A 6,895-nucleotide genomic window follows, 5' to 3' on the forward strand; every position below is an offset into this window, starting at 1 on the left:
CTCTCACACACACACACACACCCCACAAATCACATCTCCAACTCCACTGTTCCATCCTCTAACTCCAGTTCTCAGGGAAGGAAAACATCAAAAAATTTTCCAGGTTACTAGCTGCTTGGCTAAGTTAGCCAGGAAAAGAAGGGAGGGAGCGAATAAGGGGCCTTGTGAAGGGCCAAAAGTGGCAGGACAGGTTCTGTGAAGCTGCTTGATCTAGGCCTACACACCAGCACAGACTAGGGAGGTAGCAAGGCTGAGTCAAACCCTGACAGCCCAGGGTTCTGCTGTGATGACAGAGAGGAGATCAATACCCAGGAAAACAGAGCCAATGTTGGAAGCTGGAAAGGAGCCAGTTAGTATGTCAAATTGGAGGGACTAGGCCAGAAGAGAAGAGACAGGCAAGGGTTCCCAGGGGAATGAAGCAAGGCAAGACCCTGTGAAATAGACTCTGGGGATGCTAAGTGGCTCCAGAGCTGCCCTGTCCAATATGGTAGCCACTAGCTACATGTGGCTATTCATATTTTAAAGGAAGAAAAATAAAATTTTAAAAATTCAGTCCCTTGATCACATTAGCTGCATATTAAGAGCTTTGTTAGCCATGTGTGACTAGTGGCTACAGAACTGGACAACACAGACCATTTCTATCATTACAGAAAGTTCTATTGCACAGTGCTGTTCTAGAGCATTCCAGGTATACTTTTTTTTTTGAGACAGAGCCTCAAGCTGTTGCCCTGGATAGAGTGCCAGGGCATCACAGCTCACAGTAACCTCCAACTCCTGGGCTCAAGAGATTCTTTTGCCTTCGCCTCCCAAGTAGCTGGGACTACAAGCGCCTGCAACAACCCCCGGCTATTTTTTTTTTTTTTTTTTTTTTTTGGTTGCAGCCGTCATTGTTGTTTGGTGGGCCCGGGCTGAATGCGAACCTGCCAGCTCAGGTGTATGTGGTTGGCGCCTTAGCTGCTTGAGCCACAGGCGCCGAGCCCAGGTATACTTCTAGTAAATGGCCAATCAAGTGGGTTTTCATTTTACTGTGCTTATTTTTCCTTTGCTTCCTTTCAAGACCCAGCTCAAATACCAATTCTTCTGGGAATCTGTCCCTATGCTTGGTGTGTACTTGCATACTACAGGCAGCAGAGCATTCCAAGTTATGCAGTCTATATGGTAATACATGGACCTAGGAGATAGGTAGGATATGGAGATCCTGGCACAGCTATTGGTCAGTCTGTAATCTTCCTCGGCCCCAGGAAGGCTTCTCCCTTAACAAAGCCATTAATTTTGACCTATCATCCCAAACATTACACAGGCCATCTTGGCCAGGCAGTCAAGAAGGTGAAGTCAAGGTCTGATTTTCTGGAGGCAAGATATCTTGTCATCTTACCTGTGGGATCTCGCTAAATTTTCAGTCTGCCTTCTTTCTCTTTTAATTTCCTGTCCAAAAACTCTTGGAATTTTTAATAAGATCTATCAATTCTACCTTCTATGTCTCTCTAGGATCTGTCCTTTCCTTCAATAGATCATTTCTCATCTCTCTCCTTTTCTACCCAGCCCCTATACGTGCCCATGACATCTTCCTCTCTACAACCCTTCAGTGGTCTCCATGACATCACAAAGGCCAGGCTCCGTGGACACCACTGCCTCTCCTATTCCAGGTCTTTCCACTCCCTGATGTGTAGCAGCATACACTCCAGCCTCACCATTACTGTGCTCGGAACCAAGACATCTCTGTGCCTTTGTCCGTGCAGCTTCCTCCGTTTGAAATGTCCTCCCTCCCCTTACTGCCTGGTGAATTTCTATACCCTTGTTAAGATCCAGTTTAGAACCTGTCTCTTCTGAGAAGCCTCCCCTGAGCCTGAGCCCTCAGATAAATTCAAGCGACCCATCATCTGTGCCCACACACTGCAGGCTTTGGGCATAACCCAGACTGAGTATGACACTCATGAGTCTGTTTCTCCCACTAAACTGTGAGTTCTCAAGGTCAGGCAGCACATCTGACTCATCTCTTACAGCTAGTGGCAAGCACAGGACCTGACTCATAATAAACACTTACAATCTGTGCCATTATACAGTTCTCCTGTGACTTAGGATGAAGACTCTGAGAATCCTCTGTGTGGCTTGTCGCCATGTTCCTTAGGGTTCACTCATGCTGATAGAGGCCTATGGACAAGTGGTCTGGTAGTTGAGGAGGTGGGGGAAAGTGAGAGGCCTGCAGCTGTTCTCATTGAAAGCTTTACTGTCTGCTGGCTGTCACCCTGGCAGACGATGTGGCCACATAAGCCCTTTCCTTGTTCCTCATAAAAAAACACAGGACCCCTTGAAGAATACTTGTAGGACCCCATCTGTGACTAACTCTATGGGAAGAATTATGGACAAGGGCAGCACTCCTTAGTAGAATTGGCGGGGGGCATGAAACATTGCTACTCTTACATAGCAAGTGGGATGTCCCTGGCTATAGAATGCAAGAGCTAATAACAACACTTTTATATAGTATTTAAAAATGTACACTGTACCTTCATGGTTACAAAGACACTCCTAGTAATATCATCTTCTTTAGCCCATTGTCTATGCTAAGGGACAGGCAAGGAAGGGCTGGGGTTGTTATTTATAGAAAATAAAATTAATATCAAAGGGTACAGTGACTTGCCCAAGGTCACACACACTGAAAGCAAAGGCCCACAAAAGTAAAGTCACTTTCATGGCATCACAAGGTGATAATCAGAACTATAACACATGGGAGTTATTTTTAAAATCTTTGCTGCTGTTTTCTTGTTAATAAAGTGCTTAAAATCAGAGACTTTTTTTTTTTTTTTTTTTTTGGAGACAGAGCCTCAAGCTGTCGCCCTGGGTAGAGTGCTATGGCATCACAGCTCACAGCAACCTCTAACTCCTGGGCTCAAGATGCTCAAGGCCCGGCTATTTTTTGTTGCAGTTTGACCGGGGCCAGTTTTGAACCTGCCACCCTCGGTATATGGGGCTGGCGCCCTACCCACTGAGCCACAGGAGCCACCCAATCAGAGACATTTTTTAGTCAATTGAGTCTGTAAAGGGCTTTTAGGCATCTCTTGGGAAATTTAACTAGATGACCTTAAAGATTTCTTCCAGTTATGAAATTCTACAAAATTTAGTGTTTACTTTCTCCCAGATTCATGTAACTCCAGAAATGATCAGCTTTCAAGTGATTTCCAAAACAAATAGCTCAGGCGGCGCCTGTGGCTCAGTCGGTAAGGCACCAGCCCCATATACCGAGGGTGGAGAGTTCAAACCCAGCTCCAGCCAAACTGCAACCAAAAAATAGCTGGGTGTTGTGGCAGGCGCCTGTAGTCCCAGCTACTCGGGAGGCTGAAGCAAGAGAATCGCTTAAGCCCAGGAGTTGGAGGTTGCTGTGAGCTGTGTGATGCCATGGCACTCTACCGAGGGTTATAAAGTGACACTCTGTCTCTACAAAACAAAACAAAACAAAACAAATAGCTCTCCGGCCCTGGGCCAGCATCCCTGTTTGGCTTAAAAAATAGTCTCAAGCCAGTCATTTTTTTATCCTGTCACCTGCTCATCAATCTATCTACTCCTCCCCCTACAACATGGCAGACCTGTTACTCGATCAGCTGTTCATTTCCTCTATCAGAGAAAACTAAGATTTAAAGCTAGAGGAGTAATTTTTATGTAAGAGATCTTAATTTAATTCCCATTAAAGGGGAAGTATATTGACTGGATTAGTGAAGGTTCACTCTATTCCTTTCTTCTCAGAGAGATGAGGAAATCCATTTGATCACCATATTTGGTAGTGGAATATGGTAAGGGAGTTTTGGTAGGTGAGAGAAGGTCATGATTTTCTAGAAAACACATCTGCCTTGGTTGGATGGATAAGTTAAGTTCTGCCTGACAGGATTTTCTCAGCCTCCCTGCACGAGAACAAAGTCCTGTACATCCAGCTGAAGTGAGTAAAAGCAGAAGTTAATAGCAGTTTGGTGGAAATAGACACCTCCCATCCTGATTCATGAGTAGGGCTTTATTCACTGTACCACACACTTTGGGGGGCAATAATTACTCCTGTTAGGTAATGTTTCCTGAGAATGAAAGACATTCTCTACTTTTAATGATATCTTCTTTTAATCGAGAAGTCCAAGGCCCTTCAGAAAAATTATGGGTAATTCTCAGTGCTGCTAGCAACCTTTGAAGATGACTGTTTTATCTGGGTTTCTTTTAATTTCTCCCTTGATTATCAAGAACATCATGACATTTAAACAAGAATAAGATGTGCTTCTTGCTGACGGGGGTATCCTCATTACCAAGTCCTGGGCCAGGCCTGCTACTTTCTCTGTTTCCAGTAGAGCATCATATCTTTTTTTTTTTTTTAGAGACAGAGTCTCACTTTATCACCCTCAGTAGAGTGCCATGACATCACAGCTCACAGCAACCTCCAACTCCTGGGTTTAGGCGATTCTCTTGCCTCAGCCTCCCCAGTAGCTGGGACTACAGGCGCCTGCCACAATGCCTGGCTATTTTTTTCATTGCAGTTTGGCTGGGGCTGGGTTTGAACCCACCACCATCGGTATATGGGGCCGGCGCCCTACTCACTGAGCCACAGGCGCCGCCCTAGAGCATCGTATCTTGCTGTATTTACTCTACACAGATGCGCACCATGGCTGAGCAAAGCTGGCCACTCTAGAATGAGATGAGAGCACCATCCATAAAGGGTGACAGTATAGAACACAAAGAAGCACAAAGGAAGTCTTCATTCTGACGGTGAATTTGCCCGGGATATACGCTGATGCAATCAGCTCAGATCCTGAACTCTGACTGTTAGAGGTACTCACAGATGCTTAGGAGAATGCCAGGCAAAAGACCTGGCAATATGTTTCCTGCCTGCTTAGGTAACTTCTTCTTTTTCCTCCACAATCTGGCTAAAAATGTAAGTGAAGTGTCACTAAATAATAACAAAATACAAAAGAGCTTAATATTGGGCGGCGCCTGTGGCTCAGTCGGTAAGGCGCCGGCCCCATATACCGAGGGTGGTGGGTTCAAACCCGGCCCCGGCCAAACTGCAACCAAAAAATAGCTGGGCGTTGTGGCGGGCGCCTGTAATCCCAGCTACTCGGGAGGCTGAGGCAAGAGAATCGCTTAAGCCCAGGAGTTGGAGGTTGCTGTGAGCTGTGTGAGGCCACGGCACTCTACCGAGGGCCATAAAGTGAGACTCTGTCTCTACAAAAAAAAAAAAAAAAAAAAAGAGCTTAATATTTGTTGAGCAGATTGTGACAGAATATCAATTAGCTAAGCGTTTGGTATGCAAACATCCCCAGTGCTAACTCACCCAGAGGAGGACATGGTGGTGGGTGAACAGAAGTGTTGGAGAATGAGGGAAGCTGCCTCCAAGGGAAAGTGCTGGAGGCAGTGTTCACAACCTACTTGACAGGTCAGAAATGGTGCAATTGCCATTTACACCCACTGAGAGGCAGTAGTTCTAGCCAGAGGCACTTGTACCACAGTTGGCGGAGGCAAAGACTATTTACTGAATGTAAATGCCAAGTACCAGGCCCTTTGGCAGACACCAGGAACCAAACCTTTAGGAACGTTGTAATCTGCCAGCAGCAATCCCTTTGGGGCAGGAACTGATCTAGATCTAAATCCTAAACTTCAAGTAGTAGGGGGAATAGAATCTGCTGAAATCGGAGTGTTGAAGTTTCCAGACAAACAAGGCCACATCATGTTAGGTTCTAGTACTATTCTGTGCCAGAAAAGCTATAACTCCAAGGGGTGAAGGAGTTAGCTTAAATAGCAGAAGCTAGTATTCAACTTCAGGACCTGTGGTGAGTAGCTGAGGTGATTAACAGTGAATCAGTGGCTGGTCTGGGAGTAAGTTGGATCTTACGTTCTATCCATTCTGAATATAAGCCAGCCACTGCAAAAAGAAGTTTGGCTTTAGTATAGATTTGGACATTATCTAGAAGTTCTGTAAAAGAAAAAGAATGCACTAATTAATTATATAGGTCGGCATTTTTTTTTTTTTTTTTGTAGAGACAGAGTCTCGGGTAGAGTGCCGTGGCATCACACGGCTCACAGCAACCTCTAACTCTTGGGCTTACACAATTCTCTTGCCTCAGCCTCCCGAGCAGCTGGGACTACAGGCGCCCGCTCCAACGCCCAGCTATTTTTTTGTTGCAGTTTGGCCGGGGCTGGGTTTGAACCCGCCACCCTCGGCATATGAGGCCGGCGCCCTACTCACTGAGCCACAGGCACCGCCCATAGGTCGGCATTTTTTAAGATGTGGTATGTATACCACTTGGGCAGATGAAACATATATTTTAATGTGTCTTAGAGAATATGATTTATTGTACCACAAACCTATGATTTCACAGGTGAGACTGTTGGTTTCCCATTTATAATGGTGATAAAAAATTTTTTCATTTTAACTATTTAAGTACATTTGAATTTATTTAAAGAAAAATATTAGGTAAATAACAGCATAGGAGAATGTTAATATTGAGAACATGGCAAAAATCACAAAGATGAAGCATAAACAGTTGGGAAGTTTGGGAACTACGTCAAACTTTGAGGTGGACTGACTTGTAGACAAATGAGTTTGGAAAGTCTGCAGGGAAAGGGAAAACAGAATTGTCAGAGAATCTGCAAGCTAGTTCCAACTGCCACCAAGCCTGTGTGACATTGGCTTCTCTCTGGGTCTCCGTTTTCTTATCTATAAAAAAAACTTGGCTTGGCTCGGTGCCTGTGGCTCAAGCACCTAAGGCACCAGCCACATACGCCTGAGCTGGCAGTTCGAATCCAGCCTGGGCCTGCCAAACAACAATGACAACTACAACCAAAAAAAAAAAAAAATAGCTGGACATTGTGGTGGGCACCTATAGTCCCAGCTACTTGGGAGACTAAGGCAAGAGAATCACAAGAA

Source organism: Nycticebus coucang, chromosome 2 (assembly GCF_027406575.1).
Source record: "Nycticebus coucang isolate mNycCou1 chromosome 2, mNycCou1.pri, whole genome shotgun sequence".
NCBI lineage: Eukaryota > Metazoa > Chordata > Mammalia > Primates > Lorisidae > Nycticebus > Nycticebus coucang.